Here is a 21258-nt window from a genome sequence, read left to right as displayed (position 1 = left end):
TTCCTTCCTTTCCTTCTTTTTTAAAAGATTTTATTTATGTATTTGAGAGAGAAAGAGAGATAGCATAAGTGAGAAGGGCAGAGGGGGAGAGAGAGAGAGAATCTCAGTCAGACTGTGTGCTGAGCACGGAGCCCGACATGGGGGGCTTGATCTCACGACCCTGAGATCATGACCTGAGCTGAAATCAAGTGTCAGATGCTTAACCCACTGAATGACCCAGGCGCCTCCAGGATTTTTTCTTAATTACATCTGCAAAGACCCTTTCTCCAAAGAAGTTCACAGTCACAGATTTCAGGTGGACATGTTGCGGAGGGCCACTGTTTCATCCAGTGTGCCTGTAGAGCGGTATGAGAGTGTGGCCTGAGAGAAGGTCCCAGAGTAACTTGTGATGGGCTAAGGAGATAAATCTGGTGGAGATACTGCGTTGGGGGCACTAGGAACATTCCCAGAAGTGTTTGGGGCTTGGGTATAGATTTTTTTTTCCCGAGACTGAAGACTCGGGGCCCAGCTTAGAAGTGATGATTGAGGGCGTATGAGCATTCACTGGGCCTGGAGACAGAGCCCACCATGTTGGAGGATGGACCACTGTGACCACAGGCTGCTCCTGGAATGGTCCAGACCAGTGCTGTCCAGTAGAACTTTCTGCGGTGATAGAAATGTTCTTTAGTATCTGAGCCATCCGGCATGGTGCCTGTTTGTATCTGCTGAGATTTTGAAAAGAGCTAGTGCAACTGAACCCCTCAGTTTTTACTTCTATTTAATTCTATTTAATTTTAATTAATTTAAACTTAAGTAGGCCTCTGTGGCTGGTGGCTGCTGTGTTTGCCAGCACAGCTCCAAAGTGCCTCGATCTGACCCTTTCTCCCAGTCTGTTCTTCATTTCACTATCAAAAATAAATTTCATCATAAAGAGCTTAAATTGCTCTTTTGCTTTTTTATGTGTGTAATGCTTAAAGTTTTAACTCTTGGCTGGGAGACGGGGGCCAGATGGAGTTGACTTGTTTTAGACCTAATACAAGAAAGTGTGGCTTACTCTCTGAGTACAATGGAAAGGAGAAGCGTTTGACTGTGGACACTCCCGTGGGTGATAGTTGCCTGGTAGTTAAGCTGAAGGAGCAGCGAGAGAGGCCACAATAAAATCTGTCCTCCCTGGCAGTGAGGATGTTGTCTGGCAAGGTTTTTCAGAGCCAGAAGGAAGGGGTGAGAGCCCATGTTTGGGCGTCTGTGAGTTGGAGGCTCTTTGCTCTTTTCCATGGCTTCTGGAGAGCCATAGATAAAGTTTAGATCTCACAGAGCTCTTTCCCCCAAATCACTCCTTGTTTTCCTGCTTCCCCAGATGGATACTGTATACTGTCTTGCCTTAGAATAAGGATATTTATTTTTGCACACTGTTTAGACATGATCTTAAGCAACACTTCATTTATTTACACGTTTGCATGTTTTTGACCCTTCTGGATGAAAAATCAAGTGTTTTCCTGCAAGCAGAAAATCTCAGAGGAGGCGGCTCGGGGCGATGGGGTCCACGTCAGCCGGACGTCCGCGGGCTCTCAGCTCATCTTTCCCCTTTCTCCTTGCTTCTTTGTGGCGTGTGCTGACCCGAGGCGGTGGCTCCGGGGCGGGGAGTCAGTCCGTTTGCCTGCCCCTGTGCCCTTGCTCCTCGGGAGCCTGCGAGTTGAGGCTGGAAGTCCCAGGCCAGCACAGCCGAAGGTTCAGGAAGGCAGGCACATGAGCCTGTTTTCGGTGGGGCGCTGTGGCAGGAGAGCGCTGAGGGTCATGCTCACAAGGCGCTGGGTGCACGTAAGACACAAATGCGGGATTTAGAGGCGAGGAGGCTGATGAGTGTTGCTAGGCAACCTTTCCTCTGGGTCTGCTGGTAACCTAATCTCTGGGAGCAGCCTGGTAGGAGGGCCTCCTCGGGACAGAGCTCAACTTCTGCTGCTGTGCCCGCCGGGCCTGCCTCTGGGAGGTTGGGGGAAAGGTCGGCAGAGCCCCATCCATGTGGTAGCTGCCCGGATGAAGGATGTATCCAAGGATTCTGTATTTGTTCTGTGCTCTTTGTCTTACATTTATGTCTACCTTGCCTTATACAAAAGAGGATCTGAGGTGCTTTCAGAAACACAGATGTGGCAGCAGGATAAACGTGAAATTAGGGGGAGAAGCTGAGCGAAGGGAGAAGAAGGGTGAGGACAGGGGGGTGACTGGTCAGGCAGCAAGTACTTAGTGAGTATGGGCCACGCATCTGGCTGTGTGGGTATAGCAGTAAGCACAGCAGCCATGGGGGCTCCTGCCCTCTTGGAGCTGACAGTGTTAGGGAGAGGTGTTTGTGTTTGGTTTTGTTTTTTAAAAAGCCACAGTTCCGGTGGCTCTTATGAGCTGTAGGCTACCAATTAGCCTCGGAGCCTCCTTACTGTCCCGAACAAGGGGGGACACGGTGATGAGGGGCTGGGGATATTCTCAGTGTGGCTTTGGTTACAGTGGAGCAATAGTAATGAACTTCATCCTCCTGTTCTGGACATGCACCCCATGACACGGGCCCCTTCCAGCCCTGCGCAGAGATACCCCCTGCCCCCCCGCCACGTCCCTACAGCCTCATTTCAGGTGCCAGCCTCCTGGCTGGGTTCACAGAGTCAGCCCAGATGTCCTGGACACCTGCCCATAGTGAAGGGCTTGAGCACCTGGGGCCCAGTGACTTCTAGAGCTCCCCATCCGTCCTCCCCTGCCATGTCTTAGGCTGTCCCCTCCCTGTAGAATGCCTTCATCTCTGTTATTGTGACTCACCTGTTAAGGGCTCTCCGTAGTTTTTACTGTCCCCCTTACTGGCAGCAGGTCATTTGGTGCTCGCAGCAACACCTGTGAGCCAGCCGTGGTTTTAGTCTGCTTAGGAGGAAAGGAAGCAGAAGCAGAGAGGGCTAGGCGGTTGAGGTCCCACAGCTTTGTGACTCTAAACCCTATCTTGGGCTTTCGCCGACTTAGTATTCGTTCTCATGCTTTCTATAGCAAGAGCTGGCTTGCTGCTAGACCCTGCAGGAGCCTAATCCGTCAGCCCCTGGTATCTCTTTGGGAGGCACACAGCACTTCATCAACCCCTTGCATTAGGATGGGGTCTCCCTTCATTCCATGGAGAGGTGTGTTGGGCAGATATTGGCATCTGGGAATCCATCCTCCCAAGGCAGCCATTTTGTTTACCTTTTTGTTTGTTTTTTCATTCATTCATTCATTCATTCATTCATTCATTCATTCATTCAGAAAATATTTCTTAAACATGCCAGGTACTTTTAACCACTCATCATCCTTGCCTACAAGAAGCCCAAAGTTCATCTGAGGGAGAAGCATCAATATATGTGAGGTTAGGGGCAGAATGAGAAAGGTAGGAAGGAGTATGACTTAGTATAAGTGCTAATCATTAGGCTAAATTTGTCCTGACTGTACAACCAGGTCATGTGTTCTGGTCCCAGAGTTCCCCTCATCCTCTGCACCTTCCATACGGCTCTTTCTATTTGGGCAAAGTTCACTGTAATGAGCAAGGGTTCAGAATGCAACACACTCTGCAGAAGTTAGCCATATAGAAACATAAAGGGCCTCACCTCCCTTGTTCTTGGATGCATACTTCTATTAATGCAATCTTTGCTCATAGCAACCTAGTGTTATAAGACAGAGCCTATGACAGGTAAGCTTGCAATACCAGCCTCTTGTACAAGCAGTACCTTCCCAAGTGCTTAGAGCTATGGGGCCCTCTTCTTCCTCAGGAATGCCAAGGCAATCTTTCTTACTGATGAGAGGGCAAGTTCCTTGTGTGTCCCCCATTAATCAGCGTGACTCACTCTCAGTGTACACAGCAGTGCTCTGGGGTGGATTTCAATGTTTTGATCTCTCTTTAAAGAAAGCAACCACAGCTATTCCACTTATGAATTCTGAAATACCCTTTTGTAGCCATCAGGGTGAGGGGTGATTGTTACTGTTCCATGTATCTTCTTGAGATAGAGACCTGCATAAGTAAAACCATACTTCTGTTTTCCAAGATCCAAGGTACCAATCCCGGGGACTGTCAGGCGGGATCAGGGGGCAGCACTTGGGTAACATTCTCAGACTTGGTAAGTGGCTGGCCTGCTGATAGAGGAGATTAAGGGGCTTTTGATCTCCTGGCCCCTAATGGCAATATCTCTAGTTTTTAAAGTGACTCAGGAAAGTCTTCCTTTGAACAGCCAAGAGATTGCTTCAGGAAGAGCAAGCCCTATTCTAAACATGTTGTCTGGGGAGTGAGGCTGCTGAATTGTAAATGTAGTTACATGAATTTTTCCTTCCATTTGCTTAAGATCGAGGGTTTGGCCCACAGATCCACTAGCTGATGACCCACTGCGTCCCGGGGTTCCTCACCCCCTCCCCAAGTAGACTGTATGTGGAGCCTCCCAGTACATGAGGGGCTGTCTCTGGACAGTCAGATCTTCTCTCTGCGTTTGTGCAAGGACCCATCCGCAGGCTGGTCTTGCTGGGGTCTCTGCTCTGATGCTACAGTCTGAAACTAGCCTTAGCCCTCAGCCAGTTATGTTGGGTGGGCGGATGTGGGGAAGTCACCGTTGAAGGTGGTAGGGTTATATGAGGGATCTTGATGAGATGAAGTGTGGGAGTTGCACTTCTTTGTGGATGTGTGTGTGTGTGTGCGTGTGCGCGCGCGTGCATGTGTGTTTCTCTGGCCCTGGGTGTATGGAGAGCTGTAAGAATTAGTCAGAACTCAGATGTCAGACCACCAGTGTAAGAAAGTTTAAGTTAACATTTAACCCCTCGCTCACTCCTTTATGAAATGGAGGTAACAAGTGTAGACTCCGGAATCTAGCATGCTTGGGTTCAAGTTCTGGTTCTCTAGTTATTAGCTCCGTGGCCTTGACTGAGTCCTTATGTTTCTCTGAGCATGAGTTTCCTCAACTGCCAAACAGTATCTAGTTCATTGAGTCATGAGAAATGAGCTAACGCATAAAAAAATACTGCCTGCTTTACCTGTTGTGCACCCAACACGGGTTGTTGTTGTGATTAATCTAATGTTATGCATTCTTTCGTTGATTGTGCACCAATTCCTTACCTCATTACCATTCATTAGCTGTATGTACAACGAGCTATGGGACTAAGGGAGAAAAGTCAGATTTCATTTTAATTGCATTACAAAAGAATTAAATGCACAGAAAGTAAAATTGGGTCTAAAAGCATGTAAATACATATACCAAAAGAGAGAGTTTATTAGTTGTTAATACTTATATTTAATGAGAGCTCCCACCTAGGATGTGAATAGCTGCAAGATAAAATTGCTCCCGCCCTAACAGTAAGAACAAGGCAGACACTTTATAAGATCATATATCATAAAGTCGGTCAGACAGCTGAGGACACAAGGTAACCTAATAAATAACAATCCAAAGGGTGACCGCCCCTCCAAGGAGATGGAACACATGGTTGTTCCCCTAGAGCAGAGCAGCTCAAGGAGAAGGTAGCCATCATAGAATGAGTAAGAAGGAAACAGCTGAGACGGTAATGAATTTTTCAGAGCCCAGTGTGGGCTAGTAGAACAGTTTAGAATTCTTGGAAGGCCCCAACCCAAGAGCTGTCTGCTGGCTCACTTTTATCCATGTGCCTCCACTGAGAGCTGACCAGGAAGATTGGGGGTGGGACAGAAGAATGGAGATAGAACTCTTTGTGGCACAGGTATGCAGGACCTGCCCGAGTTTTTTGTTAAAGCAAGAGGAACAATAAAAACCCTTCCACACTCCGCACCTTTCAAGGGTAAGAGGTGGAGGTTATCTGCTGAGGGAGGAAAGGAACGCTGACCCCTCCCCTCCCAGGGGCAGAGGTACACAAGGCCTGTCTAGCACTGAGGCTAGAGCTGGAGAACCAAGAGAAACCCTTTTGTGCTGAGAAACCCTCTCAGACCCCTGGGAAGGAGTCCGTGGCCGTGCTCTGCTGGGCAAGGGTCAGGAACCTACCTGCCTAAGCTCTGGATTCTGCACTGTATGAGATAGTGGTCATCTCAGTATGGGGCAAAGGCGGCAAGCCGAGAGTGATCCTCTCTGAGCACAGGTAGGCAGAGCTGCCCAAATAAGTCCTCCTGAATATTGGGCCATGCACCGAGCCCCAGGCAGCAGTGCACTACTGGGAGAGGAGCAGGACTGCTGAGAGGGACCTCTCTGTAGTGCAGAGCCTGCTGAGAGCATAGGTGCTGTAGGAGCATTTAGAAAAGCTCTGTTATCTTAGCTTCACCCTAAGTATGGGGTACCACTAACTATGGGCAGGCTCATTATGGGATGTGATAGGGCACTACTAAGAAAAGTTGAAGCCTGTGGTACACAAGATATTACTAAGATCATAACAATGTCCAAATCCAGCTCAGCTCTAGACTAGATTCTAACTCAGCTTCCCACATTAACAGCCTGATAGAAGAAGATAATTTTCCATTTGGGGGAATATTTACCTCAGTCTGTACTATATTTTGCACACAACGTGTGTTGTTCATTATAAAGTTGTGACACACCCCCCCCCAAAACAATGATACAACTGCTCGTCAAGAGATAAAATAACCAATAGGACAAGGACAAGATTAGAGCTGGCTCAGATGTTGGAATTATCAGACAGGTATCATAAAATTGCTATGCTACATGTGCTAAAGGATCTACTGGACAAGGTGAGCAACATGTATGAACACATGCAGATTTTCAGCAGAGGTAAGGATGCTGTAAAGAAAAATCTTACTGGAAATGCTAGAAATGAAAAATAGGTTGTCAGACATACAAAAGTCTGTGGATGGAGATTGGACACAACAGAGGGAAGAATCAATGAACTCAAAGGCATGCCAACAGAAATGATCTACCCTGAACCAAGAGGAGAAATAAGAGTGAAAACATGCAACAGAGCACCTGAGGTCTACGGGGCTACGCTGAAAGGTCTAACGTGCATGGAATTGAAGGCCTAGAAGATGAGAGAGAAAGTGCAGAAAAAATATTTGAAGAGATAAGAATCGCTTTCCAAAAACAATGAAAAAAAAAAAAATCACAGCCCAAGAAGCCTAGAGAACCCCAAACAGGATCATAGTCACATTTCTAAAAGCAAAGAACAAAGAAAAAAAAATCTTTAAAGCAGTCTGAGAGAAAAGAAAGATTCCCCATTGAACAGCAATGTTAAGAACGACGGTTGACTTCTCGTCAGGTAGAAGAGCGGTCAGAAGNCAACAATGCCATCTCCGCAGTGCTGCAAGGGACGACAAACGGAAACTGCCAGCCAGAATTCTGTATGCAGTGAAAATAGACTTCACAAATGAAGATGAAATACAGGCATTTTCATGATTGAAAAAAATTGATCTCCAGGAGAGCAGAAAATGCTAAATGGGGTTCTCTGGGTTGAGAGAAAATGATTTCAGATGGGAAACTGGTCCTACAGGAAGAACTCGGTATGAATGAAGAATACCAGGACGAATCAGCAGCTCTGTAAATAAAAAGTATTTTAAAGACTCTAGAGATAATCCATCATTTAAAGTAAAAATAATAACAGAGGAACATGGGGGTTTATAGTCTTTTAGAACTAAAACCTTTGGCAGCAAGAACACAAACAGTGGGAGGGTTTGAGTAGAAATATATTGTCATTGAGTTCTTACATTGTTCATTAGGTAACATTTTTTGAAAGTTAACTGTGATGAATTAAAGATAAGCATGTAATCCCTGGAAAGCTCTTTGAAAATAAAATACAAGTAGGCTTGCCTAAAATGTTCATCGAGAGGAGATGAAATGCAATGCAAAAATGCTTATTTCATGCCCAAAATCCAGGATGGGAGTAACAGAAAAACAAAGGTCATAAAGGACAAATAACAATCAAAACCAAATTTGGCATATTCAAAATCAAAATATGTAAATAATAGAATTAAATGTAAATGGATTAACCTTCACAATTAAAAATCCTGGATAAAAGTGTAAGACTATATGTGGTTTATAGGAAGTACAACATAAGCATAAACTCACGAACAGGTTGAAAGTAACAGGTTGGGGGGATGGGGTAGCTGAGTGATGGGTATTAAGGAGGGCACATGTTGTGATAAGCACTTGGTGTTATAAGCAACTAATGAATTGTTGAATACTACATCAAAAATTATTTCCAAAAAAAAAAAAAGAAAGTAACAGGTTGGGAAAAGATACCATGACAACACTATGCATAGGAAAACAAGCGATACTATACTAATTTCAGAATAGACTTAAAGATGATAAAAAGGGCATTTTATAAGGCCATTAATTAATCAAAAGGACATAAAAATATGAACTATATTTGTACCTAATAACAAAACTCCAAAGTACGTGAAGCAAATTGACAGAATTAAAGCTGAATCCTAGCTGAAGAATTTAAGACCCTTCTCTCAGTAATCAATAGGTTGAAAGATTAATGAGTGTTTGGAAGATCTGAACAACGTTGCCGATGACCTAATGGAATCGACTTTTATAGACTACACCCAAAAGAAACCAAATGCACATACTTCTCAAGTGGACCTGGAGCATTCCCCAACAGAGATCACAAATTAGACCATAAAACAAATCTAAATAAATTTCTGAAGTTTTCTAAAGGCTGAATTTCTAAGTATGTTCTCTGAACAAAATGGAATTAAAATAGAAGTCAGTGACAACAAGTTATCTACAGAATTCCTCAAATATTCAGAAATTAACACACAATAACCCACAATTCAAAGAAGAAATCACGAGGGGAATCAGAAAATACTTTAAAGACAGTGAAAAGATGACATCAGAATTTTTGAGTACACTAAGTTTAAAGGGAAATGTAAAGCCTTACATGCTTATATTAGAAAATAAGAAAGGCACAAAACCAGTGATTTTTGTTTACACCTTAAAAAGCTAAAAGAGATGAACTAATTAAACTATAATAAGAGTGGAAATCAGTGAAATAGAAAACAATAAAGCAAATCATAGAGAGTTTTTGCTTTACAAGATAAGTTCTAGATACGGGCTACACGACGTGGTGAATATACTTACTAGTATTGAATCGAAGACTTAGAAATGGTTACGAAGATAAATTTTATGTATTTTCTAACCACAGTAAACAACTATAAAAAGGAAAAAGAAGACACAACTAAAATCAGAAATAAAAGAGAGAGGGGCGCCTGGGTAGCACAGTCATTAAGCGTCTGCCTTCGGCTCAGGGCGTGATCCCAGCGTTCCGGGATCGAGCCCCACATCGGGCTCCTCGGCTGGGAGCCTGCTTCTTCCTCTCCCACTCCCCCTGCTGTGTTCCCTCTCTCGCTGGCTGTCTCTCTGTCACATAAATAAATAAAATCTTTAAAAGAAAAAAAAAAGAAAGAAAAGAGAGGACACCATGAAAGATACTTGAAGGGTAATGAAGTGATATTATGAACAACTTTAGGCCAGTAAATTCGGTGACTTGGATGAAAGGGACAAATGACTTGAAAAACATAAGTTAAAAAAAACCAAGAAGAAGAAATAGAAAAATTTAAACCTTACATTTATGGAGGAAATTGAGGTTTTTTTTTTTTTTAAAAAGATTTTATTTATTTGACGGGGGGGGGGAGGAGAACACAAGCAGGGGGAGGGTCAGAGGGAGCAGGAGAACGAGACTCCCCACTGAGCAGGGAGCCTGATGCAGGGCTCAGTCCCAGGACCCTGAAGTCATGACCAAAGCCGAAGGCAGACACTTAATCAGCTGAGCCACCCAGGCACTCAAGAAATTGAGTTTGATATTAAACAGCCTCCTACAAATGAAAGTCCAGGCCCAGAGAGCTTTTCTGGTGAATTCTTTCGTATGTTTAAGGAAAAACATAATACCAATTCTACACGTAGGTTTTCAGAAAAAAAGAGTATTAGGGAACACTTCCTCACTTTTTGTGAGTCCAGCATTAATTTGATACCAAAACCAGATGAGGATAGTATAAGAAAAGAAAATTACAGATCAAAATTCCTCATTAACATAGGTATAAAAATTCTTAAGACAATATTAGCAAATAAAATCAATAATATATAGGAGAGAGCAAAGTAGAGTTTATTCTAGGAATGAAAAGTTGATAAAATATTTAAAAACCAACCAATATACTTTGCCAATATATATTTATCAATGTAATTAAGGGAAAAATTAGATTTCTGTAGCTGAAGAAAAAGCAATGGATGCATTTCAACATTTATTCATGGTAAAAACTCAGCAAACTAGGAACAGAAGGGAGTTTTCTCAACCTCACAAATAGCATCTACAAAAATCTACAGCTAACATACTTATTGGTAATTGAATGCTTTCCGCCAGAGATTGAAGACAAAGTGAAGATGTTGCTCTCAAAACTTTCATTGAGCATTTTACTGGAAGTCTTAGATAAGAAAAAGAAATGAAGAACGTATAGATTGGAAAGGGGGAAGCAAAATTGTCTTTGCTGTGTGGCATGTCTTTGCACAAAAAAACCCTTAAGAAATATTTTTTAAAATGAGTAGAACTAATAATTTGTTGTTCAGTACTAGAGGATAAACCAAGTTATGATTCCATAGCCTAGCAATGAACAATTAATGAAGATTTAAAAATATTTATTATAGCATAAAAGTCAAAGACTTAGGGATGCATTTAATGGAAGATGCTTAAGACTGAAACTATAAAATATTGGTGACAGAAATTTAAGAATGTCTAAATCATAAAGAGACATACCACGTTTATGGATTGGAAGACTCAATATTATTACAGTATTAATTTTCCCAAATTGATCGATCCCAATAGAAAGCTTAGCAAACTTTTTTCTTTAATAAAATGATTTTAAAATTTATATGGAAAGGCAAAGTGCCTAGAATAACCAAAACAATATTAAAAAAATGGAACAGATTTGGAATACTTATTCTACCTTAGAAGACTGACTCCATAGCCGCAGTAATCAAGACAGTGTGGCATTGATGAAAAGGTGGATAAATGATGAATGGAGCAGAATAGAATCTATATATAGATCCATAGATATATGGTCCAGTGAATTTTGGTCCTAGAATGTCAAGGAAATTCAACTGGGAAAGAAACTCTCTTCAACAAATGGTATGGAAACAATTGGATATCCGTTAGAAAAGAAAAAGAATCTTGGCTTCTACTCTTTATATACAAAAATTGATTCAATATGGGTCATTGACCTAAGCGTAAAAGCTAAAGCAATAGAATTACTAGGAAAAACAGGAGAATATTTTTGCAACCTTGAGCTACATAGGGAAAGGTTCCTTGGAGAGGTCACAGAAACCATGGGCCATAAAAACAAAACGTGATAAATTGGATTATATAAAAATTAAAAATCTGTGCTTATCAAAAGACACTGTTAAGAAAACGAATAGGTTAACACATAGGCTAACGTATTGCTAACCCATAAGTTTAACAGAAGTGTTAGATCCAGGGGCGCCTGGGTGGCACAGCGGTTAAGCGTCTGCCTTCGGCTCAGGGTGTGATCCCGGCGTTATGGGATCGAGCCTCACATCAGGCTCCTCCGCTATGAGCCTGCTTCTTGCTCTCCCACTCCCCCTGCTTGTGTTCCCTCTCTCGCTGGCTGTCTCTATCTCTGTCGAATAAATAAATAAAATCTTTAAAAAAAAAAAGTTTTGGATCCAGAATATATAAAACCTCCTACAGCTCAGTAATAAAAAACAATCCAATTAAAAATGGGCAAAATTATTTGAATGCAAATTTCCCTGAAGCAGATACACAAATGGCCAGTAACACATGAAAAAGTGTTCGACATCATTAGGCGTCAGGGAAATGCAAATTAAAATTATGGCGAGTTATTCACCAGAGTTAACCGACAGAAATTATCCACCAGAAGGGTTGAAGTGGAAAGGACTGACAAAGTGAATTGTGGGAGGCGATGTGGAGGAACTGGAACTCTCATGCGTTGCTGGTGGGAGTGTGAAATGGCATAACCACTTCAGAAAATGGTACTTACTTAAAAAGCTAAAAGTACATTGACCCCGTGACCCCACAATACCACTCTCGGGTATTTTCCTTGAAGAAATGAAAAGGTATTTTTTCAAAAATTCTTGCATAAGGATGTTCATCGCAGCCTTATTCATAAAATTCTGAAACTGTAAAATAGCCCACCTGTCCGTCAGTGAAGAAGGAAGGGATAAACACGCAAATAGATCCCGAGCCACAGAAAGGAATGGACTACTAACATGCACAGTATCATGGATGAATGTCAAAAATGTGATGAGGGAATGAAGATACAAAAAATGTGCATACTATGTGGTCCATTTATGAGAAATTCTAGACTAGGAAAAGCTAACTTATGGTAATAGAAGTCAAATTAGTGGTTGATTCTGGGGGTGGAAAATGGAGAAGAGGTGTGGGGAACTTTTTGGGTGAGAGAAGTGTTCTGTCTTCATACATATTCATCAAAACTGATTGAACAGAACACTTAAGACCCAAGCATTTCACTTTATGTAAATTATACCCCAATTTTTAAAATGTGGGATAAAAAAGTCCTTTTCTTACACTGAAATTGCAGTGAACGGATTTGAAGGTGCTATCTTTAAAACAATCCATTGATATAACCTTTATATTATGATGGGAAAATGCTACGATTGAACTATTGACAACCTAATTTAAAATAGCTAATGAGAGCTACATACGTTCACTCCCAAACCCAAATCTGCCCATTCAGCGCGAACTTCAGGGAAGGCAAGGAGGCAGGTAGCAGTCGGCTCCTGCCCGCCTCCTGGTGAATGTGCCGTGTCCACAGATAGGAGCTTCATCGGGATCCGTTAATTACCTGTTTCTGAATCGGGGGTTTAAGAAATGCTCTTCACCAGATTTCAAAAGCTGGACAGTCATCTTGGTTATCTCTTTGAGGAACCCTGTTTATCCGTCCTTCCCAGTCCATGACATCAAAGACTTGGTTTCATTGCAAAATTGTCTGGCACAATGGCGTCAGGCTGGCTCTCCTTGGGGAGAGTTTCGAAAACAGGGATGACTCAGAGCTCCTCTGAGGAGCCTCTCACCCACCTCGCTCCTCCACACGCCTCAGACCAGTGTGGCCAGGGAGACCTGGTTCCCATGGGAATGAGGACCAGCAGGCTTGCTGATATGGAAGTGAGGCTCTGCCAAGATCTGGGGCTAAGCCCTCCAGCTTGCCTGTTTGTGTCGGGGGGGGGGGGGGGGGAGTTTATTTGCTTGCCTTTTTTTTTTTTTTTCTTGGTTGTTGTTGCCGGTCACAGTTTTCATTGACCTGGGGAGTCACACAGTTTTCATTGACCTGGGGAGTCTGAACTGACAGAGCATGACTGGTAAGGGTCAGCTTTGAGTCTGGTGTTTGCCTTTTTTCATCCTCTCACATGACTGACATCCCTATCTGGTTCTTAGGGGAGAGGCTATTTCTGTTTGTCCTGCTTCCCTTGTTTTCCTGGCTAAAATCAATTTGGTTTTTGTAAAATAATATAAATATTAATTTGTATACATGTTTTTAAGACGAAGGACATTCGTTGAATTTATTCGTGTTCACAGATGGAACGAAAGGTTGTTTCCCCACTGGTTTCTCTACTCCCTAACATTAATTGTTGCTTCCTGTGGTAACATTTCCCATCTCACTAAATCATGCCACAGATGCAATGTTTCAGTTTAATTTAGATTCTGGTATTATGCTTCCAGAGGTAAATGAAGACCCTGGCTTTGTAAATCTTTTTTGTTTTCCCACTTTTATTTTTAAATGTAGTTAGACCCAAAGTTTATGTCCGTTTAGCTGACCTTTTCAATAGTAAGAGCTGTTTTATAAGGCAGCAGAAGTGAAAGTTATCAGCAAGGCTGGGTAATGTAAAGTATTTATGAATGAACGTGCAAAAATCAATCTGGGGGTGTAAAATGTGGGGCTGTAGTCAGGCAGAACTGCTTGTGACTTGAGCCTTCTTTGCAGTAAAGCATAATTCATGCTGCTGTTAGCCCTTAAAACAGGAAATAATATACCCATTTAACTTAATCACAATTTATATTACATGTGCATATTTCTAAACAAATGTTGTAGATGGAGAGTTTGGTAGCAATAATATTTATGAATTACACTTTTAGTTAGCAAAGGAAATGTGTGACCTCTTACATTTGGTTTGACATTTGAATTTGGTGTTCAGTATATTTGACAGGGGTGATGGATTCTCATTAGCTCAATGTATAAACAGGAAATGCTTCCTCGGTGAACAGTTATTAATGTGGGACATCCCTGAATTTGAATGTTTAGTTGCTTTTTCTGCTCCAGACTGTGAAACTTACTTAAGGTCTCTCTCTAAAAAAAAAAAAAGAAAAAAGAAAAAAAGTAAAAAGCAAAGTTTTAATTTTGTCTTGCAAACCTGAACAGCCTACGAATGCCAAGCTCTGAGAAGCAAAAACTGTTGACAAACTAGTGGCTGGGAGGAGCCCTGGCGGCAGGCGCCCCCCTCGTGGATTTTGCTTGCCTTAATTTCTAAATACGATAACCTATAGGAATTAGAACACGACGTGGGGGCAGATTTGAGTAAGCTCATACTTAACCTTGACCCGTACCAGGATTACAGCAGTTCGTGCAACACGGGAATCAGAACCGATCTGCGAGGTGGCTTAAGGCAGCAATTTCAGGGTGAGTTTTTAGCAGTAGCTTGGTATTCTGCAGTGATACCACGAAATGCAAGCCGGAGGGAAGGGCGCGGGAAAGCGAGGAGAGACATCTGACTTCTGATGGGAATGAGCAGAAACCAGGCCTGTGGGCTGGGGGCCTGTGCCGAGGAGCCCCTTCTGAGGAATGCTTAGAATCTAATTAGAAGTCAGTGAGAAATCCGGAAAGTGAAGCTGGCAGGCCCTTAATCTGAATTTCAGGTCTTCAGAGGGAGAAAGTAGCGTTTTTATTGTTGGAGGTCAAAGTTTAAATTTAGTTTATATCAGATTACCAAAATATGCTTTCGGTAAGGTTAGATTCTCATGCTCGGAGAGTCGGACTGTAATGAAAGCAAACAGGGCCAGAGATAATCCCATTACAGATGAACTCTTCACTCGAAGCTCAGCCATTTGGGAACCATAATAACACCATCTCAGCAAGAAGATAAAGGCCGAGCGGGCAGCGCTGAGAAGGAACCTCGCCGACCACCCTGTTTAACATAGCCCCTTCCCCTCCTGGCACGCCCTGCCCTCACTGTAGCTTACAGCACGTCCCTGAATGACTCCGTTTTTCTTTCGCCTCCCCTACTAAAATGTAAGCCCCCCAAGGGTAGAGATTTCTGTCTATTTTGTTCCCTGCTCTGTACCCACCATGTGGGTCACAGCCCGGCTCCGAAGAAGCACTCCCTACATACTCGTTGAATGAGTGTGAAGAAACCTCATTTCCTTCGAGCAGAAAGCAAAGATTTTTAAAGTCAAAGATTTGGAAACTAAGATAGGCGGCCAACCCCTTTGGATTTTAGGAGTAGCAGTGATTGCCCTGGAAGGAGGAAGGTGTCATCATTCCTGTGGGTTCTGGAAGGTAAGCTCCAAGTCCCAGCCTGGGAGGGCCACCAGCATTGTCCATGAGGGCAAGAACCGTATCTGTCCTGGTGCCCAAAGTCTTGGGTCTAGCTTTGGGTGCTCAGTAGCTAGGTATGAAGTTGGACAGAATTAATGAGGAGTTGTGTTGGAAGATCCCTCCCTGGTCTGTCTGGAAGGTACTGTCTATCCTTGGCCTACCCTCTCAGGACAACGAATCAGTATAGGCTGAGCCTGACCAAGTGAATACCTCCAGTGGCTGCCTGGAAATTGAGGGGGGGCATGGTTCTCCTGAGCAGTCACAGGAGATGCACCAAGTAGGTCCCTGTCCTCCTAGTTGGGGATGGACCATCTGAGGGCTGACAGAAGGGACTGGCAGGAAGGGACCCGTCTGTCCTCAAGAGCCAGCTTTGCTATTCCTGGGCAATTTAGACACAGAAGCCTCACCAAGACGTTCCTGGTTTTGAAAGAAGTAAAGCGTCACCCTTTCGGACTAAGGATGTGCGTGTGGGAAAACCACCCTCCTTCCTTCTTCCTCCTTTACAAATCATGGGAAATAGACTAACTGCTTATGCCTCTCATGAAAATAACTTGCAGACTCTCCTGTTTCCTCCTTCCCCCATAGAAAACAACCCACAAACTGTCCTCTTCTGTTCAAATACTTCCTTAAGAATATTGATATGGGTCACTATTTTCTTTTGGACTCTGAACGCTTACCTTGTGGATTGGTCTTCTAAGCCCCAGATCCCAACTTCTGCAGCAAAGACCAGCTCCGTGAGCCAACCTTGATGGGTCATTCACTCACTGAGCAGCCCTCTGGCCGGGCACGGGACAGAGAAGATGATCCAGTCAGATCTGGTCGCCACCCTCAGCTGCTTAGATCCCAGCTGGCAAGATGGCGGCTGTCTGGGTGCTTCTGCGTGGGGGTGGCTTGGCCTGAGGTGGGGGGTTGTGGCAGCGACCGGGGTGGGCCGGGCTGGGTGTGAACACAGCTCTGTGACCCCAGGGGTGAGCCTCACAGGCCTGCACTCCCTGGGACGGGGGCTCCCAGACTTTGGAGGGCCCGCCTTTGGCTCAGCACAGGGGACAGACAGTCTGGCTGTGACTCATTCCCCCAGAGAACCGGTGCCGCGAAGGGAAACCGAAACCGGTCCTTTGCAGAGGTGGTGTGCAGGCTCTGCTTTCCCAGTGCCACCTTCCGAGGCACGGGAGGTGTGGCCGGTGGGGCTCCAGAAGGTTCGCTGGGCCCCACAGTGTGCCGGGCCCTGTCCAGGCCCCGGCCTGTCATGACCAGGCGCGTTCACGGCCAGGGCCCTTTTGTTGAGGCGGCTGCTGTCTCGCATTCCCCTAATCGTCCGTTCCTCCAGGTCCTTCCGTTCTCAGTTATCAGGGCCGGGGGAGCCTCCCCTGTGAAGCCCCCGCCCAACACCCAGATCCTGCCTGCCTCTCAGTCCTTGGGGATTTTTAAATCATTTTCTTGGGGCTTTGTGTGTTTGGACCCCACCTTGTCTGTGAGCTCTCTGAGTGCGGGGCAGTGCCACGTTTCACCACACCGTAGTATTAATTAGTACACTCCGGAGAGTTTATTAAGCATGTGGAGGTTTGCCTACCACCTCCCCATGACCAGTGAATTTTGTTTTTTGGAATAATTAAAACTTTCCTTTTTAAAACTTTTCAAATTTTTATAAAACTAATATATCTGTGGGGCGCCTGGGTGGCTCAGTCAGTTAAGCGTTTGCCTTCAGCTCAGGTCATGATCCCGGGGACCTGGGATCGAGCCCTGCATGGGGCTCCCTGCTCAGCGGGGAGTCTGCTTCTCCCTCTGCCTCTGCCTGCCGCTCCCGCTGCTTGTGCTCTCTCTCTTTCTCTTTCTCAAATAAATAAAATCTTAACAAAAGCCTAATATATTTGTCCTAAAAAGCCAAACAATATAGAGGTATATAAAGAAAAAGTAGGTTGTGGGTCTTCCTTCCGGCCTCGTTCCCCCGAGGCTATCAGTGTTACAATACAGGGTAATTTCATGTCCATCTCTTTACATACACGGACAAACTTAAATTAAAATGTATATACATATATTGGGATTTTAGTTTTTCCTCCTTATTTGTTTATAAAACGACATGTGGCTCCTACCGGACACAGTATCCTACATCTTCCCAGTGCTTTTCAGTTAAGCACCACGTCACGGTATTGCATTAACTAGGACATTTGCTGAGGAAAAAAAATCCTCCCCTATCAGTAAGGGGCATAGGCACATTCAACCTTCTGATGTGCATGAATAGCTTTTAAAAAATATTAAATAATAGAAAAGAAACATAAAAAGAGGTAGACTCATTAGCAAGCAGTGTTAAAGGGGAATGCGTTATAATATGTGAGGAATTACAAGTAAAAAAAAAAATCCACCGTGGCTTTTTTTTTTTTCTACTGGTAAAGATACATTGTTATTTATCTTTTTTCTCTAATACCTGCATGATTTATACTTAGTGGCAAATGCATAACATCAATTTGCTGAATATTTCAACGGACAGACATTTGTTTCTATTTTAATATTTTGGCCCTAACAAACAGTGCTGCAGTAGACATTTTTGTAGGTATGGCCTGTAGGACATACTCCTAAAAATGCTTGGGGCATCATAAATGTTCAGAGATGCTGCTGGACAGCTTTGCTGAGGATGGGAACCGTTCCTCGCACCCTGGCCGTGATGGAATATTCCTGCTTGTCCACACCCTCACCAGCACTGGCTGGTACAGTTGGCTTTTATTTTGTCAATCTGATGGGTTGCATTTGTTATTTTATTTGTGTTTTCCTAACTATCTTTTCATGGTTTGCTGGTAACTTCTTCACTTCTTCTTTAAATGATGTTTTCATAAGCTTTGCCTCTTTCTCTGCCCTGTTTTCTTTTTCTTACTAATTTATCCGAGTTTTCTATTCAGACAGCATCTAAACCCTGTGCTGTATGGATCACATCTATTTTAATTCTGTCTGTGACAAAAGTGGCTACCTAAAATTCAAAACTTTGTATAACTGCATACCAAAACCTTCTCTTTCTAACGGCTTCTTTTTTTTCAAGATTTAATTATTTGAGAGAGAGAGAGAAAGAGAGAGTGCACAAGCAGGGGGAGCGGTGGGGCTCTATCCCAGCACCCAGGACATGACCTGAGCTGAAGGCAGACGCTTAACTGAGCCACACAGGAGCCCCTGTTTTGTTTTGTTTTGTTTTTAAGATTTTATTTAATTGAGAGAGAGATGGAGAGCACAAACAGAGGGGAAAGGCAGAGGGAGATGGAGACGGAGAAACAGGTTCTCCGCGCTGAGCAGGGAGCCCAATGCGCGTCTCGATCCCAGGACCCTGGGATCATGACCTGAGCCAAAGGCAGATGCTCAACTGACTGAGCCACCCAGGCACCTCAAGGGCTTCTGGTTTTTAAAACGACGAGAACCTCCCCACTCAAAATTTGCATATACCTTCTCTTAATTTTTCTTCTCATAGTTTTATAGTTTTTTAAAAAAATTTAGATCATGAGCCTGCCGGGAAGCCATCCATGTATATGACATGCAAATGCACCTCGCTTTATTTCCTGGTCGGTGTTGGACTCCCCACAAGGGGAGCAAGCCAAAACACAACATCCTTTCGCGACTGACTACACCTGTGTCATGCATGGAGTTATTCTACCCTTTGATAGAGTAGGTTCCCAGGCCTTATTTTTAAAACCTTACCTTTGGGCTGGGAGACAGCACCCACTTGTGCCCACAGTGTGCAAGGAACCCACATGAGCCCTGGTGCCCCGCCCGGGGAAACCTCTCTCTGCTTGACACTGAGCTATCAGCGGAGGAAAGGGAGGGTTTGGCTCACACACTCTCAAACTCAGGCCTATGCAAAGCTCTCAAAGCAGCAAATACCCCTGCTTTGGGCTTGGGGGGGGGGGAAACCCACCAAATTTTGAATTATGGCAACCCCGAGCAGTGCCCTAAATCACCAGGCTTCTTACGCGCTGGCGACAACAGAGCCCCCGGTGGAAGAAGTCCTGCTCAGAGGCACCCTTGTCCTCGGGAAGTTTGGGGGCGTGTCTGGCTGGCTTTCTTTTCAGTATCTACTCCCGGGCTGAGATTTTCTTTAGGCCAAGTTTCAGCCTGGAGCAAATTTTTTATGGCTGTGAGCTAATCCCCTAGCAAACCCTGGTTTATATAGAAATGCTGACACAGGGCTAGTTGTGGTGATTCAACTGGGGCGGCTGGGCTATTTATGGTCCCCTGATGCCAATCGGGGATGATTCCCATTTAATAGAATCAGTTTCTGTGGGGACAGGGATCCCACTTTTTCTCCCCAGTGGGGTGGTGGAACGTCTTGCCCCGAGACCTGAGCAAGCGGGCGGCTGCCTGTGGGGAGGCCTGCCTGGGAAGCAGCTCGAGCTGCAGTAAGTTACAACCGAGGTGGGCTTTTCATCCTGGGATTGGGAGAGCCTTAGAAACAAATAAATATTTTCATCTCCTATTTTGTCTCTGGGCAGTGGGCCTAGAAAGCGTCTGGATTCTTCTCACTGTAACTTGGGGGAGAAGCTGAGGATGACTTAATTCCCCTTTCCCTTGTGGCACTAGCTTGTTTTGAGGATTTGGAATAGGGGTCCTGAGCAGCCACTGTTTGCGGGCATGAGGCAGTGGAACTGGACTCCGGGGCCTTGGGGGGGTGGGGGGTGAGGGAGTGCGTATGGCAGACCCCTTCTGGATGCCCCCGGCCTGTGCCCAGTGTGGGCAGCCTCCAGATGGGGCCGATGGGGTCATGGGCTGGATTTGACACTGGCCGGGGGCGGGGGCTTCTTGGGCTGGGCTTCCTTTCCACTATCAGTAGATAAGAATCTTAGGTTGTAAGTTTGAATCCTTGAAGAGCTAGAAAGGACTTTGTTTCCATTTCTCGACTGTCTCCTCTACCTGTGGGTAACTATTCATAACACAAAATTTAACCATTTGGAGACGTACAGTTCAGTGGCATTAAGTAAAGTGACGCTGTTGTATAACCATAACCACCGTCCGGCTCCAGAGCGCTGCTTCTGCCCCAGCTGACACTTGGTTCCCATTGAACAGTAACTCCCCACTGCCTCAGGGACAGGCTTTAGCCGCTGTAGGATGAGGGCATTTGGAGCCCTGAGCTCTGATGGGGCCGCGGTACGTAGAGGTGGCAACTGAGCCTGCACATGCCACGTGGCCTGGGTCCTTTCTGTGCCCCTTCTTTCCCACGCCACCTGCCAAATTCAGCTGTCACTGCTACCCAGGGCCCTGTTGGGGGATGGCTCTCAGGGGCCCCCAAAGCAGCCATCTCCATACAGAAGGGAGCTTGCTTTACCATGTCAAGCCTGTCCCAGGAATGCTTGTAGGACCAGACAGGCAGGCAAAGTTCATTATTCCCTTTTGTCAGAGGAGATGCTCAGAACAGCAAGGCAAGTAACCTGCCCAGTTAGCAAGCTGCCAAGCTGGGACTTGAACTGGGGACGCTTGCCGCCAGACCCTGTGCCCTTACCACTTCTGTGTATTTATGCACAGGGTCTGGGCTCTCGGAATGATCCCCAGACCAACAGGGTCATCCCAGGAGCATTGAGCTTTGTCCTTAACTCAGTAAGGCATCCAGAGTGGCCCCACCTAATTCTTAGCCTTTGAAGTCAGCCAAGTCAGAAGCGGGGCAGCCTTGCCTTTTACCAACTTTTATGGGGCCTGTCAGGGGCATGGAAGCGCTTAGAGATGGCAGGCAGATAAAGGATGGGCCGGGCCTGCCTTGATAAGGTGGCCCAAGATTGGGGGGGTGGGGA

The 21258-nt window shown here is 44.7% G+C and overlaps 1 long non-coding RNA gene across 1 annotated transcript; it reads right to left on the bottom strand.

The window, feature by feature from the left end:
* Positions 1–1046: 1046 nt before the first annotated feature.
* Positions 1047–16630, bottom strand: LOC121100749. Its single transcript, XR_005832524.1, has 3 exons — positions 16180–16630; positions 2779–2874; positions 1047–1787 (listed from the first exon to the last, which is right to left on the bottom strand). It is a non-coding gene; the product is annotated as an uncharacterized LOC121100749 (long non-coding RNA).
* Between the last annotated feature and the right edge of the window lie 4628 nt (positions 16631–21258).

The sequence above is a fragment of the Ursus maritimus genome, unplaced genomic scaffold (genome assembly GCF_017311325.1).
Source record: "Ursus maritimus isolate PB19 unplaced genomic scaffold, ASM1731132v1 scaffold_5, whole genome shotgun sequence".
Lineage (NCBI taxonomy): Eukaryota > Metazoa > Chordata > Mammalia > Carnivora > Ursidae > Ursus > Ursus maritimus.
This window is presented reverse-complemented; position numbering and strand designations above follow the sequence as displayed.